The 16,670-nt window shown below is 50.1% G+C and overlaps 1 protein-coding gene across 5 annotated transcripts in view; it reads left to right on the top strand.

Annotated features, from left to right (window-relative positions):
* The first annotated feature begins 3,741 nt into the window (after positions 1-3,741).
* DRD2 (dopamine receptor D2) overlaps positions 3,742-16,670 on the top strand; it is a 31,326-nt gene continuing 18,397 nt past the window's right edge. The window contains exons 1-2 of one of the 5 annotated variants that reach the window (XM_064397692.1): positions 3,742-3,885; positions 4,399-4,514. The gene's annotated coding sequence lies outside the window, so the exon portion shown is untranslated. The other 4 variants (XM_064397691.1, XM_064397693.1, XM_064397694.1 and 1 more) reach the window with 4 other exon arrangements.

The following is a 16,670-nucleotide window of genomic DNA, read 5'->3' as shown; positions in this document are numbered from 1 at the left end:
CTCGTTTGATGGGACGCTTCCTGACGGATCCGTGTCCGGAGCCTGCCTTTCCCAGGGCTGCTTTTAACATCTGCAGTTAACAGCCAGCCTGTGCTGCCACACCCCAGTGCAGGGCACGGGGACAGAGCCATCCCACGGGGACAATCAGCCAATTCTGACCAAAATTCCCTGAGCCTGTTCTGCTGAGCAAAGCAAAGGCTCCCTCCACACTCCAGGCGTGCACAGGGGGCTGGGAGTGCTGCTTGTTTTGGCAGAGGAGAGGAGAAAAACCGCAGAGCATTCGAGTTCAGAAGGCTCATTATGACTAATCTGCCTTCCTGAGCTGCAGGTCTTTTATTCCAGAGTCAGATATAGGCCTGCCCTGGGAGGGAACATCTGCAAGGGATGCTAATTTAGAGATTTGTAAGAAAGGTGGCACAAGCTGCAGCCAGATGAGTCTGCAGCAGCTCTGGGAGGGAGCACAGGGGGGAGAGCACCAGGGTCCAGCCCCAGCCTGGCTCTGCTGCTGCTGGAGAGGCAGGCTGGGCTCTCACTGGGGAGCTGGGACTTGCATTTTCACCCCTGAGCGGGGTTTAGCATTTCACATGTAACGTTTGGGCTGGGCTGCGGGTACTGCAGAGGAAGGCTGAGCAGCCTGGGCTGGTTCTTGCATTTTCCTCACTCTCCTCCTCAGCTGCACAGCGCTGACCCCTGGTTTTTAGGGGTGAAGAACTGGTGGTTTGGAGCATCTCCCATGAGTTACCAAGCACCCTGCAGTGAAGCAGACCAAGTTCTGCACTGTTCTGGGCTCGTTTTTGTGATTTTGTGGGGTTTTTTTCACTTTATATGATACCTGAGCAGCATTTAGGAGTGTGAGTGATGCTCTTGTACCAGTTAATCAGTGTCAAAGGGCTTGGGTGGGTCTGGTTTCTGCAGGAGGAGGAACTGAGTACAAAAACTGGAAAATCTTCCTCATTTTTGTATTTGTTGAATGTTGGTACCAGAAAGAGACAGGCCTGACACAGAGAGCAACAAAGTTGTGATAAACTTGCAGGGAAGTTCATTCTACATCTCAGGACTGGCCCTTAAAAACCTCTGCCTTATCCCAGAGGTGCCAGAAATGTTTCCTCTTCAGCATTTGTGGCCAAGTGCTCCTCTCATCAGAGAAATCAAATCGCCACTCAAGACCTCAGTGCTCTCCCCAAAGCTTTCCACACCAGCAGCCTGTGGCAGAGCAGCAAAAGAATGAATTTTCTCCTTGGCAGGGGCTGCTATCCCACTGGCATTCCCCTTTTTCTGTGCAGGAGGCACCTGATCCCCTTCCAGTCCCTGTGCTGCTCTGAGTCCTCTGTTACAGGAGCAAAAAATGAACACATGGTCAGGAAATACAGAAAATTCAGGATATTTACCAATATTTGCCCCAGGAACAGCACTCCACAAACCAGAAAAGCCCCGAAAAGAAAAGATTTTGCTCCTTATGAGAAGGTTGCACTCGTGGGTTTGAAGTTTCATTTTGTTTTGGCTTTGGCTTTCTTGTTATTGAGCTTTATTTTCTCCCGTGATTCATCTGACTCTAGGGCATTTATTGAAATCCTTGATACGGAATGCAAGGGAAATGAATCTCACTTTAAACTTCCTAAAGACATCTCCATCACCTGATTAAAGTCTCCTGCAGTTTTTTGCAGCTCTTCCCATGGCAGACCCAGAGACAAGGTGCACTTCTGGCAGAGGCAGATGTGATTTGTAGCACATCTCCCATCAGACAAGCCGTTATTTTAATCCATCGTTTTCCAGGGGAAAGAATAAATTCTTCTTTTCTTTAGTAGGGCTGAAAAAAAGCCCCACACAGAGATGAGTTTTACAAGCAGTTAAACGCTGTAAATCAACAGGCTGAGGCAGATGGCAGAGAGTCAGTGAGACTCAGAGCTCGTCCATTAAACACCTCACCCAGTTCTCAGTTATTAAATTGCTCTTCTCCTGACTCACATTGGAGTTGATTTTTCTTATGGATGGCTGGATGGAAAATATTCTTGAGATCCAACTGGAAGCCCAAGGAGTCAAGGAGAGGACAGGTTCTTCTTGGCCTCAGAGAAAGAGTAAACATCTCCAAGAAGTCTTGGCCATCCATTAAATAAATATCTTTATTTTGAGGCAAGCAAAGCGTGTGAGAGCTTTTGCTGTCCTGCTTTGCAGAAGAAATAATTGTTCTGTGCTGAGCTCATTTGGCTCCTTTGGCATTGCAACACTCACATAAATCGGAGGAAAAGGAAATTATTGCAGTAGCACTTGGAAAGTTCAGGAGAATTCAGTCTGACTTTCGCTCTGAAGATGACTCAGAAAGTCAGGAGTGTACATGTAGCAACTCAGGAATGCAACTGCCCAGGAGATTTAGGGTTCCACCATCCAGAGAGGTTGAAAGCAGCATTTGAAATCCACTCTTTTGGGAAAAAAAAAACCACCAGATATTGAATTTCTTTAAACCTCACCACAGAGATGGGTTTCACTCTGTTCTCTCCTTGTCTAGGGCTGTTTGATAATATGAAAAGCACATTCAGAAAAGGTTTAGAGCTATTACTGGGGAAATAAAGAGGAGCTTTCTGAGGAAACACCCTTCAGATGAGCGACTGCCAATGCTCTGGAGGCGAGCTGGCGTGAGGGATATTAAACTATAAGAAGATATTAAATATTGCAACTGCAGGCACACTTTGAGGAAACGGTATTTGGATTGCAAAGAGATCTCTTTAGCAGCACAGGGGGTGTTTAAACAAGGAGCACAGTTGAGAATTCAGCCGGGGTTTTTAGCAAATGCTGGGACTGGGAAGGATGCGGTGCCCTGCTCCCTGACACCGGAGCTCTACGAGCTGTGAACAGCGGGGGTAACAGCTCCTTCTCACACAGAAATCCCTGCTCTCCGTGCTGGGGATGCACTCTGAGCTGTCCCTGTGTGCTGGGGGGGCACTGAGCTTTCCCTGCTGGGGGACACTGAGCTTTCCCGGTGTGTTGGGGGACACTCCGAGCTTTCCCTGCTGGGGGACACTGAGCTTTCCCTGTGTGCTGGGGGACACTCCGAGCTTTCCCTGCTGGGGGACACTGAGCTTTCCCTGTGTGCTGGGGGACACTCCGAGCTTTCCCTGCTGTGCCAACAGCCGGGCACACGCGGGGACAGCGCTGACCTTGGGGCTCGGAGGGTGCCAGCGCTCCAGGAGCTCGCAGAGCATCCCCGGCCGAGCATCCCTGAGCGAGCATCCCTGAATCAGCTCATTCCTGACCGAACATCCCTGGCGGAGCATCCCTGACCGAACATCCCTGGCAGAGCATCCCTGAGCGAGCATCCCCGGCCGAGAATCCCTCTCAGAGCACCCCTGGCAGAGAATCCCTGAACGAGCATCCCTGAGCCAACATTCCTGACCGAACATCCCTGGAGAAGCATCCCTGACCGAGCATCCCTGGCAGAGCATCCCTGAATCAGTTCATTCCTGACCGAATATCCCTGAGTGAGCATCCCCGGCCGAGAATCCCTGACCTAACATCCCTAAGCCAACATCCCTGGCAGAGCATCCCTGAATCAGTTCATTCCTGACCGAATATCCCTGAGTGAGCATCCCCGGCCGAGAATCCCTGACCTAACATCCCTAAGCCAACATCCCTGGCAGAGCATCCCTGGCAGAGCATCCCTGACCGAGCATTCCCGGCGCTCACCCGGGAGCTCTGTCGGGGCAAAGCAGCCTTCAGGGAAGGGCCGCTCCCCACCGAGGGGTTCCTGGGGGTGGGAACCCATCTCGCTCCTCTCCCCGGGGCTGCGGTGGGGGCGGCTGAGCCCCCCCGGCCCCGGCCCCGCGCTCCGCCCGGCGCTGTCCCGGTGCCGGGGCCGCATCCCCGGGGCTGGAGCCGCCCATCCCCGCCGGGGTGAGTCCGTGGGATTCGGGGGAGGAAACTTCGCCCCCTCCCCTCCCCTTCCCTCCCCTCCCCGCAGCAGCGGCAGCGGCAGCGGCGGGCGAGGCAGAGGGGGAAGCGCTGCGGGAATTCGCACCCCGCGGCCGGAGAAGGGAGCTGGAGTGGAAACAGGTTGTTGGGATCTGTCCGTGGGAGGAAGGGGCGGCTCTGCTCAGCCGCCAGCCGAGCCTGGGCTCTGGGAAATGGAGCCGGAGCTGCTGCCTCGCCAGCCGGCCGGGTGCTGAAGGGGATGGACAGCGAATTGCTGCGGGGGAGCCTGGCCCCGGCGAGCTGAGCCCTTCCCGGGGAGCTGAGCCCTTCCCGGGGAGCTGAGCCCTTCCCGGGGAGCTGAGCCCTTCCCCAGCTCCCGAAGTTCCAGCAGCGCTCGGGTTTACCCACGGCGAGTCGCACCTGCCCCGCTCCGGGCTGGCAGGGGTCAGGCAGGTGATCGCCTTTCTTTTTGCTCCTCTGCTGAATACCGAGAAGGGTGCCTGGAAGCCTGGGAGAGCCTGGGAAAAGCCACGGTGGAGAGTTGTGGTGTTGTGGATTTATTTGGCACGAAGTGCTCGCGCCTCTGCTCGAGGGATTCGTATGGCGTGAAGGTAAGAGATTCGTGTTGTGCTTTTCCTCCCAGAAATAGAAATGTTGTGAATATCCTGGTGAGGGAACACAGGCAGCACTGGCTGCTGTGATCACCACTGCCTAGAGATGTAAATAAAGACAGGAGAATAAGGGAAATATTTGTCATTACACCAAAAGGATCCATTAAGCTGTTCCCTTCCGCGAGACAAGAGGCGAGAGCGGGTTTTCAAACTGGAATTCAGGCTGTCTCATTTCTCCACCTAAACCACTCACTGCAAAGCAACAAACAATTGTTATTGCGTGCTAAAGAGGCATTTGGAGCTGCTGAGAAGCTCGGCTGGTTTTTAGAAGTTTGATGTTTAACGCTGCTCTCACGCAGACACAATGCAGAGAGAGTGACAGGGAGAAGTGGAGGAGGAGGATGTGTGCAGAGGATAGAATGTGGGTACATTCCAGCTCCCCAAGGAACGAGATCGTTCAGTCAAATTATTTGAGGGAAAACACTCTTTTTTCCTCTTACCACACTCAGTCTTTTACATCAAGGCAAGACTGGCATCCTTTCAGACTTCGTGCTCAGCGCCACTCCTGATGTAGAACAATCTTCCCCAGTGGAGAACAGGGGATCTGTCACCTTTCCCGAAGAACCCCAGGAAGGAAACCTCTCAGAAAATCTTCTCTGAACGCTGCAAGCAGATTTTGTGTTTACAACCACCATAATTTCTTTTTTTTTTCCCATTCCCCCCAGCTCTAAGTTCCATCCAGCTTTTTGAAACCAGTGCAAAGTGTGCCTTGAGGGCAGGGAACCAAACCCCAGGACGCTGCTGGGTCCTGCTCAGCGCTGGAGTATTTTTGTTGTTGTCTGTAGGTTGTTTCTACCCCAGATCACACATCCCCACTTGGTAATTCTCAAGTCTCTCCCTCTCATCCCGACTTTCCCACATGCCAGGCGTGGAACTGCAGAGCTCCCAGCATGTGTGTGGAGCATGAATCACTTGGAGTGGAGCTCCAAGTCGAAAAGAAAAGCAGCCTGGGTTGTTTTATAAATACCCAGGTTGTAATAGAGCTGGTCAGATAGGTTACACATGCAAAACAGCGTGGGCTGGGTTTCCTGCTGCTCAGGGTTTCATGGCATGATTGTTCTTTACACACACCGTGGTATTAAGAACTCACACCCCTGGTTTTTATCTCTCTTGAAGTAATTGCTTGTAGTAATGTAGAAAAAACTCTTGGCAATGTTTCTGACTCCATCAAGTAAAGACTGCTGTAGTTTTTGTTATCTCCCCCCCCCACCAAACTTCTTTTCCATGCTGCAGAAATTCTGTTTCGCTCAAGGCTTCCTTCCTTACTTCTGAACAGAGTTTTGTAAAAGAGTTTTCTACTGATTGCTGAACCCCTGTGTAAAATCTGCTGTGCTTTCCACATTTCCACCTGACTTCCATGGGCACACACACCCTGTGTGTGGAAAAGAGCTTCCCTGGCACACTGGAGGAGAAAACGTGCAAGCTTTGGGCTTAGAGAGAAGCCTGTGACCCCACAAAGCAGGGGAGCAGTCAGTGGGGTGTCTTTAAGAGCTCCTTCCCTGTGACCTCCTGCTCCTGTGCCACTGTCACCCTGCAGGAAAGGCTTGGCCAGGGTTTGGATGGCTGAGTGGCCACACAGTGCTCCCCGTGCCCGTCCTGATGCTGCTCCACACCCCAAATCACCCCGAGCTGAGGGGGATCCCCCCCTGAGCCTGCCTGGCCATGAGGATTGAGGGATTTGTCCCCACAGAGGTGTCAGGGTGACCCCTCAGTGCCCCCGTGCCAGGCAGCAGGACACGGGGTGCCCTTTGTGTGCCCAGCCCTGCTCGGGAGCCACACAGGGACACAGCTCTGCCCCATGGCACTGCAGGGATGGGCCTGGAAGTGTCCCCTCTGCCCTGCCCTGGCTGCTTCAGACTGCTCCAGGCTCCTTCTGGATGCCCCAGGCTGCTCCAGACTGATCCAGGCTGTTCCAGGCTGCTCCTAGCTGATGCAGGCTGCTCCTGGATGCTGCCCCAGGTTGCTCCAGGCTGTTCCAGGCTGCCTCAGGCTGCTCCAGGCTGCTCCAGGCTGTTCCTGGATGCTCCAGGCTGTGGCTCCAGGCTGCTCCTGGATGCTCCAGGCTGCCCCAGGCTGCCCCAGGCTGCTCCAGGCTGCTCCACACTACTCCTGGATGCTCCAGGCTGCTCCTGGATGCTGCCCCAGGCTGCTCCAGGCTGCAGGCTCCAGGCAGGGTTCACAGCAGGGACACACCTGCTGGGAAATGCAGCTGGAGCAGCAGAAAAAGCTCACTGTGCAGCTCGGAGCAGCTCGGAGCAGGCAGGAGCCGCGACAGAGCTGCTCCCCCTCTGTGGCACAGGCCTGGCACAAAAAAGGGCCATTCCCTGGGGGTTCTTCTCCTCAAACCCACCCTTTGCTCTAATTCAGCAAATCTCCACCCTCCCATCCTCTGGGTACTGCAGCTCTGGAGTTGCAAGTGAAGCTGATGGAACCTGAGCTGGAGGGACCCACAAGGATCATTCTGTGACAATCACCAGACACAAATTCCTAAAACAGCAGCCAAAAAAACCCACCAAACCCTTTGAAAAACATTCATCTTCGTGGTTTTGTGGCTCTCCAGTTACAAACAGGATGGATTTGGCTCACGCCCCTCACAATCCTTTCAGGATAACTCGTTTTCAATTTCACCCTCTGTGCACAAATTCCTTGTGAGGAGGGAAAATCTGGGACTCAGATTTGGATTTCCCACGTGCTCAGAGCTGACTTTCCACGGCAGGAGGTGCAGGACAGTGAACACGTCCACCCTGAGCTGGAGAGCCCTGGCACAGGGCTCTGGATGCAGAACATTCCCAAGTGCTGTGGACCCCGGGGAATTGCAATTCCGAGGGAGACAAGTCCACAGATTGTTAATGAATGCACAGAAACCAGGCTGGCGCAGCAAACAGTTGGGTGGTGGGGGAGTGTTTGCAGAAACACCATAAACATTTCTCCATCCTCACACTCCTGCCCAGGCGAAGGCAGGATTGGATAAAGAGATCCCAGACTGCTGGAACTTTGGCCTGCCAGGGTTATTTTTCTAAGGCTACAAGTGAAAATACAGTGGGCTGAAGATTAAAATGCATTAAGGCTTGGAATGTAGATTTGGAAAGCTTTGTCTGGGATCAAACTTTGCTGACTTTTACCACTAAAAACTTCGAGCAGGGACACTGAGCAGTGAGTGCCAGCGAGATCCTCTGGGGAAGGGGGAGGCAATTGTTTAAGTCCTGTCAGATGCATCATCCCCTGTGCTGTTACAAAACCAGCCCAGATTCAATCCGAAGTGATTGCTAACAACTATTAACTCCTCTCCCAATTGTTCTGCTTCAATCGTGTTTTCTCTCGCTGTCCTTCACCTGGGTATTTTTAGCATTGTGATTTTTTTTTCTTCTTTTTTTTTTTTTTTTTGGAGATGTGACTGTGTGTTCAGTTGCTGCTTCTCTGTACATCCCTCCCAATTATCCCGGTGGGTATTTTTCTCTCAACCCCCCAGCATGGGTTTATTTCTGGTTTACTCTTCCCTGTTGCTTTCCATGTGGTTATGTGGGAGGCTGCACTTTCTTTATCAAAGCAGAGAGCCATGATTAGTCCATTCAGAAAATGTAAATGCAGCTTTATGTGTTCTGGAGCGCTGGGGAGAGGGGGAGACTGCAAGGAGCAATAAAAGCTGAGGTAACAGAGCAGCACCAGCCCTGCAGGGCTGCCCAGCTCGGGCACGGCCACACTTCACACCTGAGAGAGGCATAAATAAAGCCAGGAGCGCCTGGGGACAGGTCATCACCGAGTCACCCGAGAGAGGAACCTCTGCAGCCTCTGCTCAGCATCCTCCCGCCTTTGGAGGTCCTTTCCTTCATCCCAAATTTCTCTGTAGCCTCGGCTGTGCCCGTGTGAGGTGTGCCAGGGTCTGCCAGCACTCAGGGGCTGATCAATGCACACAAAAATACAAATACTGGATCCTGCTCACTGATCAATGCACACAAAAATACAAATACTGGATCATGCTCACTGATAAATGCACACAAAAATACAAATACTGGGTCCTTCTCACTGATAAATACACACAGAAATACAAATACTGGATCCTGTTTGTTGGTAAATGCACACAAAAATACAAATACTGGACCCTGCTCACTGATAAATGCACACAAAAATACAAATACTGGGTCCTGCTCACTGATCAATGCACACAAAAATACAAATACTGGATCCTGCTTGTTGATAAATGCACACAAAAATACAAATACTGGACCCTGCTCACTGATAAATGCACACAAAAATACAAATACTGGATCCTGCTTGTTGATAAATGCACACAAAAATACAAATACTGGACCCTGCTCACTGATAAATGCACACAAAAATACAAATACTGGGTCCTGCTCACTGATAAATGCACACAAAAATACAAATACTGGGTCCTGCCCGCTGCCCCAGGCTGCCAACTGCCGGCGCTGGGGATGGATCAGCAAAATCAACGCCATTGAGAGTGTGCTCTGTGCAATCTGCAGCTCCGGGGAGAGAAATGAACCCTCCAGCAGCAGCTCAGGTTTTTCAATCAGCTCCCCCGAAAGCTGCAGCTGACACACTCCAGCAGAGAACTCTGAGCCATCACCTGAAATGTGGCACCTCGCAGATGACTTGTCTGAACTCCAGCCTGTTTTGGGCAGTCTGGAGCTCCAGCAAATTAAGATTCCCTGCAACAAGCACTCTCTGACCCCCAGCCCCTTTGTATCTGCTTATTCCAAGCTTTTGCATATTTGCAGCTGAGAAAAATGTGATTATCTCTGGGATTGCTGAATCTGGAATTAGGTTTTCTCTGAGCACTTTTCAGTTCCAGCCTTATCTCCATCCTTGGGACCCACCCCAGAGAGGGGCCAGGGCACCTCCAGCCTCCCTGAGACGTCCCCACACAGATCTGGGAGGTGAATTTTAGTCACCCGGGTTTGAAGAGCCACAATTATAAAGAACTTGCTAATTTCAAAGCCCTCAGAAATAGCAACACCCCCCCACATTCACATACATATTGTTGAACAGGAAGAATCACTCATGTCCCAGCACATGAATCATTCATCATCCCCGTGAGGTTATGGATGCTCTAAAAATGTGTTTGTGAGTACTAAAATGGGGATTAGAATAAATATTACAGCAATGCTTCAGCCCACCATGTCCAGGCATGTGTAAAGCTCCTTATTTGCACTTTGATGGCAAAACTGTTAGGATTAGAGAATTTTCTTTATTTCACTAACAAGGGAGTCAAAAAGTCAGAATTTCCATGTGAGTGGAGTCCCACACATTGGTTTATTTTTATTTGTGAGGCAGGTTGTGATCCATGCCCGGGGCCTGTGCTGTAAAACAGGAGCTTATTAAAGCCTGACAGTTATTATTATAAAGCACTGCCATTATTATTATTATTGTTATTATTATTTTGAAACGGCACATAAGGTACCTGTGAGACTCAGGCTGCTGCTTGTCTTTCCTCTCTAGAAAACCTGACTGAAAGAGGAGCAAAATTCAAATTCAGCAAGAGATGCAGAGCAGGATTTAGCATTTCCAAGGACAGCACTGAGTGAGCAGGTCAGGGGGCTCTGGGTTTATTTCCACATTGAATCCGAGGACTGAGGGTGAATTCCAGCCCCTCTGGGCACGTGCAGCTCCCACCCACACGGATTTCCACCCAGGAATAATTCCAGGGCTCCCTCCCTGCCTGCTGCTGCTCCCTGGATCATGGGATGGGTCAGTTTATTGGGATTGGGCAGGGACCAGCAGCACAGAGCTCTGCCCACTGCAAACTGGGTTTATCAGAGTTCCACCCCCATTTTTTAGGGTTTTCTAAGGCTTCTGATGTTTGCATTCTTGTAGCAAACTTTCTCCCACACTTTATATAAATAACTTATTGTTTTGCATTCTTTTATGGAGGAGGAGAGATTTGATGGGCTGTTGGTTTGTGCAGTGTCACTGGAGAGGTGGCACTGTCACCCTCCGATCCACTGTCACCTTCCAATCCACTGTCACCTTTGGAAATCTATAAATGTTGGAGTCAGGAAATGAACTGCCCTCTTTACCTTGAGAGCAGCAGCGTGATCGTGTCGTGGTTTTTTGTGCCTTACAGTGGCAGGAAGCCACAGCAGGGAGGTGCTCAGGCTGTGCCCCAGGCACACAGAGCCTTTCCCAGGCCTGTCCTGGCCCAGAGCTGGGGTTTTTTACTGGAGCATTTGGAGGAAAAAGAGTCCTGAGAGTCCCAGTGGCTGCAGCACGGCGAGGGCTCAGGGCACACCACTTCTGGAGGAAATTGGGCAGATTTCCTGTCTTTGTAGCCAAAGGAAGTGTGCACCTAGAGCAAATGCAGTGGGATGAGGCTGCACTTTAAAAAATCCCTTATTTTGATAGTTCGTGTTGGTTCTGGAGAGCTGAAAGAGCCAGGCCTGGCCTAAACCCTTCCCCTTGGAAATGAAACTAAATCAGCCCTGGCACAAAGTCTGCTTTGCTCAGAGCTCTCTGCTTTCCTGCCCCCCAGCACAGGTTTGGTGATTTCAGGGCCAGGTTCTCCCTGCAGGGGCCCAGGGAGCAGAGCTGGGGTGGATGTCCCAGCCAAGGGACATCCTGGCACTGCCCCTTTGCCATCCCCTGGAGCCCAACCTGCCTTTCCTGCGAGAGGTTTCACTGAGGAGAGGAGAAATCCATGTGCAGGAACCCGTCCTGTGGGAGGATGTTTGTCTACATGTGATGTCTGGTGCTCTGCACTCGCCTTTGTCATCCTTTCCAAGTGTTATTTTTATTTATCTCAAGATTTTTATATTTTTTTTCTCTCTCAGTGTGAAGGAAGAATCAATTAGGAAATCACAATCCTAACAGAAACTGACAAGGAGGGATAATAATAATAATAATAATAGTAATAGTAATAATAATAATAATAATAATAGTCAAGTTTCTTTGGGTCTACACATCGCAATTTAATTTTTACCATTGAATTTCTGATTCAGGAGGCCTCAGAATCGCAACCATCAAAATTTAGCTTAAGAGGCATTGTTTGTAGAGAGAATAAACACAGGTTAGAAAAAAGAATAAAAAAAAATAACAGGCAGAGCAATTACTAAAGAGGGAGCTCAATAACTTGCACATGTCCATCAGCTTTCAGCATTCCCATAAAAATATTCTATTTACTGGGTCAGGTGGGACAACACAGAGAGCACTGTGAGTGATTCCTGGGGCCACAGAAAAAACAAAGTCCCAGAGCAGCAACCACAGCAGGGTTTTCCTGGGGATTTTCCCTGGAGAGAACCCCAGTGCTGCCCGAGCTTGTAAAAGAGAATATTTATTGCAGGATGGCCAAGAGCAGAGCCTGCAGGAGGCTTTCCTTGGGTTTCTGTGCCTGGTTCACCTTCAGCAAGTTGGGCACATTCAGATCATAATTTTAGACCCTGCACCCTGTGATTTTTATTGCTGATGAATTAAACAGTCCTGGCTTCAGTCCTGCCTGAACTTCCACAACAACTCGCACCCAGCACCTTAATTAAAAACATTAGAGCTCCTTGTAATGCCTCATCTGAAAGAAAATCTGCTCCCTGCCAAGCAGGGGAAAATATTCATGGCTTTGTGGAGCCCTGCTAATGACTTTGTGGATTAAAGGGAAATGGAAATCATGTGCAATTCACTGTCCCAGTCACTGGATTTAGGAATTGGGCTCATAATGGATGGAGTGTGCACTTCCCAGCAGGCTGGAAATTTTGCTGAATGTGTAAAAGTCAAATAAAATTCAGGAGAGCAGCAGCTGAGCACGTGCAGTGATCCCAGGGACAGAGAGAGAGAAATTCCTCCAATCAGCCAAAAAATGCAGCACTGAACGTTCCCATTTTTCCCCTGGCTGGGGATTTGTCAGTGATGTTCCCAACAAGTTCTGTGGAATACGGGAAGAAGATATTTGTATTTCCAAGGTGTATTTTTGGGCAGGATCAGCCCAAAACCATGAAGTGAGCAAGGGATCCTCTCTCAAGAGGTTGGAGACACCTGGAAAGTCCAATCTGTGCTCCACACCTGAGCTGGGGCTCCACTGCAGCACCTCAAGGGCTTGCCTGAGTTTTAATGAGGCCTTGATGGGAGAAGTTCAGTTTGGTGGCTCCTGCTGGTGAAAACAAGAGAAAACCTTAAACCACTTTTGTAACAGGCAAAAGGCAAAATAGACACGATTTCTCCTGGAAAATAGTAATGATTTCACCTGAGAATAGCCATGATTTCACCTGAAAATAGCCATGATTTCACCTGGAAATAGCCATGATTTCACCTGGAAATAGCCGCAATTTTACCTGAAAATAGCCATGATTTCACACTGAAAATAGCCATGATTTCACCTGAAAATAGCCATGATTTCACCTGAAAATAGCCATGATTTCACACTGAAAATAGCCATGATTTCACCTGGAAAATAGCCATGATTTCACCTGAAAATAGCCATGATTTCACCTGAAAATAGCCACAATTTTACCTTGAAAATAGCTACAATTTCACCTGGAAAACAGGTGGTACCACACCTGATGGAAGCAAAATCCCCCCACGACCAGACTTCACTAAACGTGAGAGAATTTAAAATGTGGTGTGGGACCCCTCTGCTCTTGGGAAGTTTGATTGACCAGGCAAAGATTTCCAAAGGCCAGGCAGGGAAAAATATTGCCCAAAATGCACAAAAACACCCAGAGGGCACCCAGCTGAGCATCTTTTTTAGGGGAAATACCTGGGAACGATGATTTTCCCAAGAATGTCAGTTTTGTGGCAAAACAAGGAGCAGCACAGAGGAGAATTCGTGGCTCTGTGAGTGGGGCCAGCTGAGCAGAGAGGGGACAGGACGATGCAGCAGCGCCAGGGTGGGGAGGCAGAGCAGGGAGGGATGAAATATTGCAGCTATCAAGGGCAATGGAGCGTTCTGTGCATCTGGGAGCCCCTGGGGAAGGTCACACCGAGGAGGGCAGGCAAACACTTGTGGTGGAAAAGCCCCAGGGCAGAGCAGGAGCTGCAGGACTCTGCCAGGAGGAACAGATGCTGGTTTGCAGAGCTGCTGATCCAGCACAATTCCTGCAGGGCTCAGTGCCCACAGCAGCTGGGAAAGGACGAATCCAGGAGGAGAGGTGGCTCTTCTCCTTTCCTTTTGCCCGCAAAGGTGACAGAGGTGGGTGCTGGAGTCAGGATCTGAATAGCTGAGCTGGTGTAGCCCAGGGATTAAATGATTAAGGATCATTAGGAGTTGAAATTTGAGGGGAACTGGATGGAGGAATCTCTCTGAGACGGGAGCTGGCTGTGCTCCTTGGCCAGGAGGGACAGGACAATAATTCACTGTGTTTTCTTGGGGTTTGAAGTGGCCCCCGGAGCAAGGGGAGCCATGTGGCCGTGCTGATTGACACATCCTCATCAAAGCTGGGCAAGGGACTGGGGCAAAGCTCAGCCACGGATGGTTTGGGGCTAAATCCCACAAATCTGAGAACAGGGGGGAGGGAAAGGGGATAAAAAGAGCTCTGCTCTGGAACTCGCTGCTTTTGGCAAACATTTTTGCAAACAAGCTCAGGGGGAGGAGTGGCAATGGAAAGAGCAGATGTTCAACGAGTGCTCGCTGACATAAGTGGAGGGCAAATATTTGATGGCTTCAATCTGAATCATTATTATTTACTTTTAATAAAGTGTGGCTGGAGGACTCAAGAGCTACAGTATCCCTGTGCCAGGTGCTGCATAAACAGGGGAAGCCTGGCTGGAGGGGAAGCAAAAAGGGTTTGTTCAGCCAAGGAATTAACACAACCTATTTCTGCAATTAAATTGTTTTACACTTCAAATGCCAAGTACCAAAACGTGAACATTAGACAGACAAAAACAAATAATGAAAAAAAAAACTTAAATATTTGCCGTGTTTTATCCAGCACTTAAAAGTATTTTGTTCAAATTTCAGCCACTTCTGTACATAACTAAAGGGGGTGGGAAGTGAAGAGATTCAACCTTTCCAATTCCTCAAAATTAACACAATTGGCTGTGTGACTGATTAAGAGTTATTTGCAGACATTGGTGGATGATCTCAAACACAGCACAGATCTAAAGAAATACAGATCACCAGCATTCATGAAGCTGGGAATTTATTAGATTAGTCAGAGGCTCAGATCTCGTCAGAGAGATTTGGCATTAGGATACAGATAAAGGAATTATGAGGAGGAAAAAAAAGAGCTTTTGTAGAGAACAGGATGTTGGGTCTATAGCAATGCAATGTTTAATAAGAACCAATATCTTCCAGGCTGAAGAGCTGCCTCTGACAGAGACCATCCCTGTGTGAGAGCACAGGGAAGGGAAAAATCCTTCCCTCTAACCACTGAAAATCGAGATGTGCCCAGTGTTTCTGGTTGTGTGTCCAAAGCTGAGAGCACAGAGTCAGAAATGATTTTTTAAAAAGCCTTTTCTGCCCATCCTCTCCACCCAGCTGAGAAGGGCTCAAGTGGGCTGTGTCTGGAGCAGCTCCAGCTTGAAAAATTCGTCTGCCAAATGTTGCAGAGATCAAAGCTTGCCCTGCACCCACAGATTCTTAAAGAACAGGAGGAACCCGAGGCTCTGCTCCAGCAGGACCCAAACCTCTCCTGAATTCCAGGTGGGCAGGGGCAGTGCTGGGCTTTTCTGGGAGGAGGTTGGTGCTGGAAGGAGCTATTTATACCCCAAACTGGTCCTAAAAGGATTATTCATGACAAAAACCCCAAAGCAAACAACACAAACCCATCCATTACGACCTCTCCTTGCTGAAGTTTAACGTGTTGGAGTGAGAAAATGTTAAAATTGGAGGATTTCTGATAAAACCATATTTGGTTGCAAGACTTGGATGAAGACAAGGCCTTAATCTTTAATTTTAAAGACTCCTTTGAAAGTGGAACCTGCTGTTTTATTAGCAGAAGGGCAGGTTGAAGGAAGTTACAGGAGCATTCCTCCTCCTCTAGGGAAGATATCTCTGAATTCTTCCCTTCCATGAGGACTTGCTAAGAAACCTGGAAGGATGAGATTTTTCTGAGGGCCTGAAAACGGCAGGCAGTGAAATCCCAGAGAAATTCAGCTTTAGGACATCCTTCTGCAGGGGGTCCAGCCTGGTGTGTGCCCTGGAGTTCAGCTGGGAGGGCAGAGCACCGTCCTGGGGAAGGTTCTGGTCCGTCACAGGGATGAAGGACAAAATGGGAAAAAGCTTCTTCCCTTTCCTTCCTGCGACACAAATCCAAACTGCAAAAATTCCCTAGGGAAAGAGGGATGATGGAAGGAGCAGCACCACAAAGGGAGAACTGAGAAATCTGCCTTAAAACCCGGGCTCAGCCCTGACATTCTGGAGTCCCCAGGCGCTGGGCTTGTCCTGCCACCCTCTCCCAGAGGCAGGAAACCCTCCGTGCACTCCAGAGGAGGCTCCTGAGGGTCTCTGCTGCCTGGGAGGGGGTGAATCACAGCCTGGAGTTGGTGCAGGGAGCTCTGAGCCCTACCATTGCCAGGCTGGGAACAGAAAATAGCGCGGCATCAGCAGGAGCAGCTCGGCTGGGTGACTCAGAGGCCGCGGTGCTGTCACCCCCAGAGCTGTGCTGAGCGCCAGGCAGAGCTGGCATCAGCTGCTCAGGGGGACTGAGAACACCTAGCAAGAGCGCCCAATTAGGTATTGTGCAGAAGCAGGATTGTTTCTGAATCAGAAGTGAGCAATAGCTGCAATTAACACACCCTTGATATCTCGGCTAGCAAAGGATCTGGGGAATGGGAGCCAGGAGAGAGGCAGAGGAAGATTTTCCAGAGGTTTTTTGGAAGGAGCTGACGGCAGAACCGTTGTCTTGATCGATACGAAGGCTGCAGTGTTGAAATTAGAATTCAGCCCCCTGCAAGCCCCAGCCTGGGCAGGATTTTTGTAGGAATAGATCTCACAAGACCTGGCTGGAGGAGATCCCTGCGTCAGATTTTTGTCCCTAACTCTGCCCCTGTGGGTGCAGGGGTGGCCAAACCTCCTGCTCGTGAAACGTGCTGGTTCCTGGGCACCAGAGAGGGCTCGGGGAGTGTGGAAGGCAGAGCTGAGCCTCCTGCAAGCCGTGCTCAGGTGCAATTACTGCCAGGCCCTCAGTCACGGCTGTCACCTCCCCTGTCACC

Source organism: Passer domesticus, chromosome 23 (assembly GCF_036417665.1).
Source record: "Passer domesticus isolate bPasDom1 chromosome 23, bPasDom1.hap1, whole genome shotgun sequence".
Lineage (NCBI taxonomy): Eukaryota > Metazoa > Chordata > Aves > Passeriformes > Passeridae > Passer > Passer domesticus.
The sequence above is the reverse complement of the archived record's forward strand: the minus strand, read 5'-3'. Positions and strand labels throughout refer to the sequence as shown.